At 35.7% G+C, this 12,074-nt stretch overlaps 1 pseudogene; it reads left to right on the top strand.

Annotated features, from left to right (window-relative positions):
• Nucleotides 1-2,069: 2,069 nt before the first annotated feature.
• Nucleotides 2,070-2,739, top strand: LOC149242464 (mitochondrial outer membrane protein porin of 36 kDa-like; annotated as a pseudogene).
• Nucleotides 2,740-12,074: the final 9,335 nt, after the last annotated feature.

Below are 12,074 nucleotides of genomic sequence, written 5' to 3'. Positions count from 1 at the left end.
AAAATTTATTTCAATTGGTTGTTTGCATCCTGAATTTGGCTAGCCTTGCAGAGGTCATAGATCATAGAAAAATAGATGAATGCAAACAACAATATTTAAGAGCAATATTCCATCACATTATTAGAATGAAATTTCCTCTAGCAGATCAGGAAACCTTCCTGACATGAAATTTGTGTACTTGGACTTCAAATCATCTATTGCAGTTTTTTATGGCTTTTTCCCTTTACTTGATGGCAATTTCTCCGAAAGAGTTTCTTCCACCAATTTCAAGATCTCCTCACCTGATAGATACTTCTCCTCGACATTGACATTGGTGAGAAAGGAAGAAATATTATTTTTTGTTAACTAAGAGGAAAACTCCTTGGTAACTATGATAAGACCAAGAGACATTAGACCTGACTCATATGTAGGTACAAAGATTCCATTTTGGTATCCAACCAAAAAGTGATAGGAAACTTGACCAGGTGTGAGGGCGTTAGCTTGAATATGTCATTTTATTATTTTGAGTGCTTTATGTAGCTAAGTGACTCTTATTGTTAGGCCTATCTATACTAATAGAGATTGGATGCACAACCTTAGGATTCCCCTTGGTTCATTCAGAGTGGGCTCCCACTAGCTTTGGTTTGAGATAGCTCACGGCATCACACACCTCAAAGGGAATTTTCAGCTATGTGACTTACAAGAGATCAAGTTGGGGGAGCACATTGTCTTCAAATGTTCCATCTAGTAGGAGATAGCACTGTTACATATTTATTGGATCTATTCTTGACTGATAACACTTGTTGTTTGGTTGTTTTGTCATGATTCACATATTATTCATCAATTTTAAAGTTTTGTTTGTTGCTTAGAGTCTATAGCCCAGGGACCAGTTACTATGTCTTGCCTAGCTTTCCATTTCAAATCTTAAAAGACAAAAACAATATCATTTTTCAAATATGTTTTTTAGCATTTGAAGGACAAGTTTATAGGCTTATCATGGATTCCTCCCTTATGTTGGAGGAGAGATAGCCTTATGTGAGAAGGATGATCACCAAGGTGACAATGGGTGATGTTGTCAAGTAACTTTGGGGTTTATAGTTGATAATTGAATCTATATTTCGAAGCACAGATTTTAGAGGTAGCAATGAAGTGCTTTTCTCATTGGGTTGATGGAATGATTTTAAGCACTTATTCCATTTCTTAACAAACCATCATTTGGCTGATGTTATAGTTCTTTTTCTTTTGAGAAAGATGCTGCCACAAGATATTTGAAATCTTTTGTGGCTGTCTCAAAGGTTGGATCAAAGGAGGAGAGGGAGCCACCCCTCCTTAGGGAAGTCATGGCTACCCCTAAGAATAGATAACTTGAGAGTGGAAACCTAGTTGTGCAAGATGTCGTCTCTATTGATTGTAGGATTTGAACAATCAAATCTATCTTTGACATCATATTTAGCTTTGAACAATTTGCATGCTTAATGTAGGTGTTTTTTTGTAAAGTAACAACCTGCAGTACTTTGTATTAATTGGGACATTGCTACATTCTATAAGTTAAAACATTCTTTCAGTTATTGTGGCATTCATTTTTACCATTTAGAAAGACATGACAATTAAGGTGATTAGACATTTGTGTCAATTGTGCCATTTTCCTGAATGCATATATTTGCAATATGTTGTAGTTTTCATTTGTAGTGTGCTCTTCCACTCAGTCTCACCTGAGAAGGGATCAAATTGCCAGTTCTGCAATTTGAAATAAGCCATTTGGAAGGATATGAAAAATAATAATTGGTTTTATATGTGAGAACCATTACAGCGAAACATCTTGTTCTTGTTTCCATCTGGAGCCTTTTCTTTGTAATATTGTAGACATTTACTCAGACATCCATATTAGTCAAGCTTCAGCATGCTCCCTAATTTTGATCATCAATAGTCGCAAGGTTATCTATATGGTAAAATTTCATGCTGGTATGTTGTGATAAACATAAGGCTTAACAACATTCTTCATGTTTTACAGTGATAAAAATACTTATGTAAATTTTTTTGTGAAATGGATTACACTTTAACTTTGCTTACATTATATATTGTAAATTTGACAGGTTGAGCTTCAATATATGCATGATTATGCAAGGGTCAGTACAAGTAATTGTATTGACACCATCTCCAATAACACATTTCTCAGGAGTAATTGGAAACGAGAATCTTTCTATAGGGTGTGAAGTTTCTTTCTACATTGCATCAGGAAACTTCTTGAAATATGATGAAGGCTTGAATATATCAAAGCTTGATTTTTTTTCTTATTTGACCTTGTAAGACTTGGTCCTTGCCATTCTTGTAAACTAAAATAATGAATTTTAGAGGGTTTTTTGGTAAAATTTAGGGGCAATTGCAAACTCTTTAATGAAGCATTGCATAGAAAGTTTTTTGGTGTCATACTGAAAGTGACTCATGCTTTGCAGAACTGGTAAGGGTGATACCTTGAAGGCATCTTACTTGCACACTGTTAGTCCTCTAAAAAAGATTGTTGTTGGAGCAGAGATATCACATAGCTTTTCAAGGAACAAGAATATGTTCACCATAGGCACTCAACATGCTTTGGACCCACCAACAACAATTAAGGGGTGCCTCAATAATTATGGAACGACAACTGCACTACTTCAGCATGAGTAGAGGCCTAAAAGTTTTGTTACTCTTTCTGGTGAGGTGGACACCAAAGCCTTTCACAACCATGCGAAGGTGGGGTTATCTCTGGTTTTGAAGACTTGAAGGATCTGTCATGGATATGCACTATTTGGTATAGATTTAAGCGAAGGTCTGTGCCAAATTTTGATTGGAATTTTTGAGTTTTTCCTTTCAGAATAATTATTTCAGTTCATGTGTTTTCTTTTGAGGCACAAAGTAGCTCAACACCTTGACTTAATTAGCAATGTAGTTTTGTGAAGTCAGATGTTGTAAATTTTATAAGGCATATGCTCTTGAAAATGGGTGTTGCCAAACATGGTTGGCCGGAGCTTCAATCTGGTTGAAAAGTTGTGAAACATTTTTGGTTTTAGGTAATGGTAAGATTATTAACTGAGCTCTTCAGTATTTGATATGGGTGGGGTTTTGTTCAGGCCCTTCATTTCATATTGTTTCAACATTTGGATGAGGGCTTAGACCTTCCCATTTTGATTGAATTAATAATTTGAGGGTGTGTTGGCTTGCCCAAATTTGTCGTGGACATCAGTTAGCATCAGTGCTCGACCTTCAACTGATCCAATTGGTTGTCTTTTTTCTGCAAGAAAAGGAGCTGGCACTATTGTGTGTGTAACACATTCATTTTTAGCCAATAATAATTTTTTGTTGGGACTGATATTAACACCATAGTTGATATTTCTGCTTTATTTCCATCTGATATTCAAAGTTGATTTAATGTACTTTTGCATAGGTGTATTCAAGTGCCATAGAAAAGTCTGAAGAAGCATCTTTCTTTGAATCATACGAGGCTGCACATTCCATGCATGACTTGACGGCTACAATAGCAAAGGTATTTTTCCATCCAGTTCAGGATCTTGTGATATTCTTTTTTGCAGTTGGAAAATGGAAATTTGTTAATGAATTGGGCTCTACCTTTTCTTAGAGGCCATGGCCAAGGGTATCTCTTCCATTAAATTCATCCAAGATTGCATCTTTCCTCATCTATTGAGATATGCCATAACCATGGGCCATCAAGGTTGCTAAGACTTCCACCCACTTTTCGATGGGGTAGATAACTCCGTTGGCCACATTAAATTCATCCAATACTTGCATCTTTCCTCGTTTGTTGAGACAAACCACAACCATGGGCCATCAAGGTTGTTAAGACTTCCACCCACTTTTGGATGAGGTAGATAACTTCATTGGCCATATTAATTCAATAACATGTCTTCGGGTGGCTTTGAAGCTAGTTGACCACAACCCACCTAAGAGGATTTTGAACAATTTGCTTCGATTTGTTTTAATATACAATTTAACTGTTTATTTACTCGATAAATTGTGAAACTCTATCCTTGATAGATCCCGGGTGAGGACCAGATCCAGGTTTACCATGTCAGAACCTAGGTTCATTAAGATGATGACCTTGGTTTGAATATATCCACCATACAAACTAGGACCACCCATATTTATCATTGCCATCTCTCTTTCATCATCAAGACTAACATACTAAGGAGTTGTAACCCGTGGAGGCCCATGGTAGTCATTGCAATGTAATTTATTAGAATACATGTCATGTCCACAAGTTTTTATATTTAATCTCTGCATCCAATGTGGCCATTTCTTATTATGAGATTTACCACATCCGAAAATGGCATCATTCACATCATTTTGAAGAAGTCTACAAAGGTAAACATAATTTTTTTCACATTTACAACTTCCCTCACATTTGTTGGTTCCTAAAGCTCGAGCACTTTCATAACAAAAACAGGCAAAGTCAAGCGACAAAAATGGTCCACTCTATTTTCATCTGTTGATATTATAATGAAGTTTTATGAGAGGGAGTGTTTTTTTGTTTTGGTTAGAAAAGGCTTTTCTCTTGGTTTTATGTGACTTTTAATTTATCATATGTAGCATGTTGAGAAATGGGAAAGAATAATGTGTGACATTTATCTTTTAGAAATTGATGTTGAATGAAAGGATACCGAGTTTAACCAAGCTATAATTCGCTTTGGTAAAGGCGGAGGAGCATCTTAAAAAGTTGCCTCAGAATACACCATAGACAGAGTTTGAACATAAGTAATATATGGATTTTCCTTTTGCAGATGTGTTCTTTTTTATACCCAAGATATCATAGCAAGAAAAATATATTGTAGAATTGTTTGAGGACCTCATTCAGGTCGATTTTTCTGATTTCATGCTTGATTGGTACCTTCTCATATGCTAGGAAGACTTTAAACATGAATTAATATGTTCTCGAAACAAATCAGATATAGATAGAAAATATGAAAACAAATTTCAATGTCTTTGTTTAATTGTTACTTGACTCTATTCTGGGCATGTTACAGGAAATGTGATTGGAAAAAGGATGGGGAGACAATGCAGAGAATGTATTCGATATGATTCATTTATTGTTAGAGGTGCTCCAGGCACCTGAGCCATCGACTTTGCAAATGTTTCTAGTAGGGATTCTTATGGTTTTTAATTTTGTGATTCTTTCGCCTCATGGTTATTTTGGGAAAGAAAATGTTTTAAGGATGCCAGACAAGACATCGGTGGACAAGTAAACAATTTTTTTATAATTGCAATGTCCATTCCATGATATCATCTCTTTATTATTTGATTGTATTTTGAACGTTTCTTATTATTTTGTTTTTTCTTTTAACTATGAAATTGAAAATACTTGGTATCATGTAAATTTAAACAAAAACCAAAGCTTGAAGATGAAATTAGTATTACACGATATTGAATTGAATCCTTATAACTATTTTGTGTTAAAACATTTTCATGACTATTAGAAAAGTTTACTTTCATGTTGTTATTTGAGCACATGTTGTTTATATACCTAACCAAGTTCATGCATTAAAAAATGAAATGTTGTTGCGAATAAAATGACAAGGATTAAACATCACATCTTAGATTATTTGTTTTCACAAGTTACCTATAGCTTGAACGTTTTAGCATGTAACTTAGTTGGCATGATTGTGCCTAAGCTTTCCCTGAAGGTTGAATACTAAGTTACTAAGGTGTTATTCTATATGGTGAAATTTTATTTGCTTTGTTTATACAGGTCATCTGGCCACATTATAGTGGCCACTATCACCCAACTGAAGAAAACTTGTTCGAGTTTCTTGCTTGTATGGGGAAATGGATTTGACATTACTGATGTTGAGGTATATGTCGTATAAAATCTTTATGGTCTACTTTAGTTTATATTTTATTGGTCATTGTATTTCATGTCTTACACTCTACATTGTATTTTCTTCTTCTTCTTCTTCTTCTTCTTCTTCTTTTTTTTTTTTTTTTTTTTCAGAAAATGAACTCAGTATTGATGCTAAGAAGCAGGAATTGAAGAAAGAGGCTGAGAGCAATAACACTGGAGCGACAAATGCAAAAAGAGAGAGAGAAGAGAACCGATCTAGTGATATTCTTAGATTCAATATCCCACATAAGACACACACATAGAGACTGATGGTCAAGTCTTCAGAGTTGGTGAATTCACCTATAATGCCTTGGAAACACAATGATAATGTTTTGAAGTGATGAAACATCATTTCATGTGTAAATTGTAGTTCAAACAATATTAAGTTAGAAACTCATATTGTAATACTTTAACATTTCATATAATATAATTTATGTGGTTGAAATTATTTATAGATGCACTTGATATTGTTTAGTATTGTAATTAACATATGAAACTCTGTGTTTTCATATTAGATGAACATGCACATTGTATGACATTTTTTAAATTTAGTTGCAAAATCATACTAATTAATTTATGTTGATTAATAATGAACACATAAAATCAATTTAAAACTACTAAATTAGTAGTTTATATTGATTAATGATGAACACAAATAAAATGAATATACAACTAAATTAGTCATTTATAATGATTATTAATGAAAGTAAATGAAATGAATATAAACTACTAAATTAGTCGTTTATATAATAAATATGAAACTACAAAAAAATGACTACCGCAAATGGTAAATTTGTGATTCCAAAAGACAACTAAAATTTTCATATATATGACTATTAGTAGCTAATTTACAGTATCTTATAACACGACCAAAATTTAGTCATATTTCTCTGGTCATTAATTGGTTTCCAAAAAAGACTAAAATTTGCATATATATGACTATTAGTAGCTAATTTACAGTATCTTATAACACGACCAATATTTTGGTCATATTTCTCTGGTCATTAATTGGTTTTCTCGGGTGACCATATAGTAATATATTTTGTTGTATATTTGGTCATTAATTGTTGCAATTAATGACTAAATCAATGACCAAATTTATGACTAAATATACTACTAGACAATAAAATTGAGACAACGAATTAATGACTAAGCTAAAAACAACTAAAAGTTGGTCACGTTATAAGATACTGTAAATTAGCTACCACTGGTCACTGACTGAAAAATCGTCGTTATATGCAAATTTTAGTCCTTTTTTTAGTAATTAATTAGCCATTTTGTACTAGTGTTGTGAAAAATCAAGGGGAAGGATCATCAGGACAAGCCTCTCCCAAGTCTCCTATCACTTATGTTAGGAGGCCTATGACTGGATCTTCCTCATCCAAAGGAAAGGGTCTCCTACAGGGGACACAGAAGGACCTACAGGAAGCAAAGACTATCCTACAGGAAACTTTGCTAAACCTACAGGAAACTCTGAAATTGGACAAATAAGGGGTCATGCAACAAGAAACAAAGAAGGAGGATCCAGAACTGAAGGAACCTAGTCCTCAACCCAACCTTGACTCCTACTACAAGTTCATTGAACGGGGTAGGGTCATTCCACAGAAATTTTCCATCCCCTTCTTCTTTGAGCTTGAGAAAGAAAGGGAAGGAACACATAGGTGGATGCAAATTGCCAAATGTAAAGGAGTGGAGGACATAGGTTACATGGAGGAGAAAGCAAAGGAGATGGGCAGATAACTGAGCAGCCTGAGGGACAAAGAGGCAATGATGAAAGCTCAGTTGGAGGTAGAAAATGCATGGTTAAGGGGACAACTACAAGAGAAAGAGAATCAATTGGCATCCATGACCAGTCTATCCTTAGAGGCAATCCAGTGCGGGATGCCATCAAATTCCTATGCATTGTATCTTAAGGAACAATGGCTACAGTTCCAAATCAAAAATTAATTACAAAGAGGCACTATGCCCTTCCAAGACTACAAACAATTCATTGATCTCTATGATCAAAGCACCTTGGAGGATAGAGCTAAAATGTCTGAGTTTTACCTCCACAACTTGGCCTTGATTGATCTGAATGTGTGGGATCCAAATTCAAAACTAGGGGACTTACAGTTGATGGCTTTGGCATCTTGGATGAATCATGAGGAAGAAAGGGCTACAGAAATGAAGAAAGTAATGGAAAGAGAAGAAAAAAAACCCCTCATGATAAGAGTTGAGCAATGAAATCCAATGGTTGTTATCAGCACCTATAACTTGACTGCAAATGACCCTAAACTTGCACCTAGGTACCTTGCTGCCCAAGAGCAAGCAATCACACACTTTGAGGACATGTTGAGGTTATTAGGGGATGAAAGCATGCAAGATTGCCAAAGGAGATGGAACAATTTGCCCTATAGATTGAAAATTAGAGAGTACCATTCTCCTCAGAGAATGAGAGAGGCAATCAACAGAACACCCATGTACAAGCAAGCTCTCCAAAGACTCAAAATCAATTGGATTGGCTTGAGACTTAGTCCACCACTACTCTTAGGAATGTTGGAAGGAAGGAAGGAAGAGCAAGAAAGAAAGTAGTGGGAGGAGATAGAGAAGAAGGTAGGATTCTATGCACAGGAAAAGGAAACTATAGTAGAAGCATGGGATGTCAGGGAGGCCACAAGAGAAATGAAAGACATGGATATAGTTTAAGTTGCTTAGAGGATGAGAAACACTTTCAGTAGGGGGGTGATGATGAGCCTCATCATTGGGTAACTATATGGACCTTAATATACCTAGCTTATTCAAATCAACTCTTCTCATAATTTCTTACATATTTTGATTATATTTTAATTAATGAGATGAGTCAAAGTGAGATATTATGCCTAGTGGACTAATGTGCATTGATTGCATGTTTTTGAGAGAAAATCATGGAAATTTTGGTAAATTAAGGGCTGAAACTCGAATGAGACAAGGAGGAGAGATTGTAGGAGATAGATCCTCCTCCTTTACTCCTCACTTATTCGAATATTCCTCCATCAAATAACACTATCTCGGAGTTACAAACAGCCAAAACATGAAGATCAAAAGGAAGCCGAGCCAGTGACAGTTAAAGAGTCAGTTCATCTTGAGTTTGGGAGCCGAGCCTCCCTAGATTTTAAGGAAGTCATTGGAGACTTCAGTTGTATAAATAAGGAGGCCTAGAGCCTCATTAGATTTCGAATTTTTTATGTAAAAACACTAGGCATTTTCAAGTTCAAGACTTGTGGAAGACATTGTTATGTAACTTTCTGATTTTATAATGAGAATGAGCATTTCCTTGATCCAACACTGAGTTGAATCAAAAGGCTGAAGCTCTTGGGTTAGGGCCCAACCCTAGCAGCAAAGGCTCTTCTTCTTGTATTTGTATGCTTAGTTGATTTCATAGATTAATGGTTGAATTGTCTTTAGCATTATTTCATTACAAGTAGTTGTGGATTTGATTAGTTTGCTTCCATTTTTGCATTGCTTTAGCATTAGCTTAGGAATATAAAGGAATATAAAAAAGATGTTAGTAGGTGGATTTGGCCTCACTCCTCTCTTCAGGGACCATGGTTTGAGGAAAGAACTCCTATGCGGCCCCAAAAAGACAAAATTCTGATTTCTCATGGGATTTAGGGTTTTCTATTACTTAGGTCAGCATTTCACTAGTTTTCAACAATAGGATTTAATTGTCATTTATGTTATCTTCCGTCTTACATTAGATTTCATCAAGGTTTCATATTACCCTGCAAGTTTTCCCATGCATGAAATAGGCAGCTAGCTCATGAAATTATGTTTTCCTTAATTCTTGTTTACATGATTTATGGATAAATGTCAATGATTGATGCAGTGCAGTAGTTTCAGCAGTACAGAGAGATTTCATGATCAGCAACCCCATCCTAACCTCATCCATCCATGGTTATCACTTTTCTTCACTAAATCCCTCAATAAATTCATCATTCCACAAGAATACTTCTCCAAGCTTGTTGAGCAAATCCAACCATATCACAACTCTATTTTTGTGTTTTGAAGGAGTCCTAGGCACTCCCTTGCTTCATTTCACCCACCATTCACCTTCCCTAAGCCTTACATCACCTTCCAAATCCCTCCTCTTGCTCTCGGCTATATCATGTAGGAATACAAGGGATCTTGTAGGAGCATTAGGACATCATGTAGGACGAATTAGGACATCATGTAGGTTGACTTGTAGTGGCCTGAATTGTGGAAAAAGCCCCTAGGAAGCTAGAAAGGGACCCCTACTTGCCTCCCAAACCATCTGACCATCCACCATCATCCCTTATCCACCTGCCACATCACTAAGGGAAGTTAGCTTTCACACAAAAAAGACAGAAAGGAAAAAATAGTTATTTTGTTCATTTACCTGCACAACAGTAGAATGTTTTATGTTTCAAATTGCATGCCTAGGACAATAGGATTGCACATATTATAATTTAACATTCTCTTGAAGCAAAGCCCATTAGCAAGTAGATTAGATGAATGGTGTGTTTAAGCATTTGATTTCAGTGTTTTTCCTTACTGCAGTAGACAATATTTCTTTTAGTATAGATTTCCCTTTTTCCTCATTGGTAACCAAGCTTCTTCTGAATCAATAGGAGTCTGGTTTGAAAAACCTCAGTGGTCTATCGTCGTATTAGCAGTGACAAAGAGAGGACCCATCACATTTACTTGTGTATACAACACTGTCACCTCCAAGTTTGTACGAACCCTGGGTTGATAAAGTAAAGTTGGTAGCCCCAGGAGTTGTTGCATTCTTGTTGTAATACTGGAGCTCATCATACTCTTTGCCTCATAACTTCCTCTCTTATCCAAATCTCTACTTCTTCCCCTCTCACTGCAACTCATCTCACTAGTTTGATTTTCTCAGCAAACCACGCCCCGAAAAAATCGAACTGACTAATCAACTTAGTGTATCTCCAACTCACCCTCAAGCCTCCTCTTATACTTTTCATGTTGATGAATCAATGGCCGAGATTAAGTCCCTAATCAATGACTAAGATTAAAACATAATTGATCCTCATCTCTTAGAGGATTCTCACCGATATTTTTATTAATACCCATTAATGTTTTTATTTTCCTAAGTTTAGACTTAGGAACCCCATTAAAAATATTAATTATTTTAATAACTCACAATCCGTTTGGAATTTCTCCAAACGATTTATGGGTCTTTGAGATCTTATGTATTCTAGCCCCTCCACAAAATTTCGGAGCTAGATCACATCTAATGCTAACCAAAATCAACAGGGAGATGGTGGATCAGATGCGGGTTGTGTCCTTCTCTATTCGCTGGTTGAGTGAATGTTTTTGGTATATGTTTTGGTGTGATATTTTTGTATATTTACATATGTATATGGATGTAAATACCACCATGAGCTATGTTATAAAGCTCCAATAAGTGGTATGGGTGTCATGTCGTTATGGTTGTCATGTTGTTATGTGTCATGTTGGTTTGCTTCTCAACAGGTTGATCATTGTAAATATTGCATCGAGCTAAGCTATAAAGCTCCATGGGTAGCATGTTTTGTTTCTCAACAGTATTGTTGGTTGTAGGTGTCATTAAACACCAAGGACATTGTTCCCCAAGGGGGAGGGTTCTGTAACAACCCTGGTCAAAATTCCATGTAATAAAGTTAATAAAGGCAAAATAATAACCAAGTTCATGGGACACATATTCCAAGCTGAGTGTTGGGAAAAGCATCCTAGTGTGGGTTTTCATTTGGTTTATTACGGCTAAATAAATTGGCAAAGGCCTTGGAAAGGTAAAGTAGCATTAATTGGCATTTTATTTATGAAAATAATGGAAATTAGGAGACAAGGAAGGTGAAAGGGTACAGGTTGCATGTGAGGAGGAAAATGAAGGAAAATAATGGAAAAATGAAGAAAATATAGGTCTCATTAATAAAAAGGCTTTTGAGGATCACTTCGCAACCTTTGCCAATTCAGTTTTGGAACTCTCTCTATTATCTCTCTCTCTCACTCTTGCACACTTAGAGTTTTCTTGGAGCACTCTAGCATTGGATCAAGGAAATCAAAGGAAGGACAAAGAAGGCAAAGGGAAGCAAAGATCAAGCAAGGAAGAGTAGGATCAAGCAACTACAGTGGGATTACATGCAGATATTGATTTGCATGTGTGATTTCCGTGCTATATTTGGCATGCATGGTACATGAGTGTGAGTATTTAGTTCTCTTGTTGTCATTGCCATGGGTTTTTTCA

The sequence above is a fragment of the Pinus tabuliformis genome, chromosome 8 (assembly GCF_031772625.1).
Source record: "Pinus tabuliformis cultivar Carrire ecotype Pingquan chromosome 8, CPIR1, whole genome shotgun sequence".
Taxonomy (NCBI): Eukaryota; Viridiplantae; Streptophyta; class Pinopsida; order Pinales; family Pinaceae; genus Pinus; species Pinus tabuliformis.
This window is presented reverse-complemented; position numbering and strand designations above follow the sequence as displayed.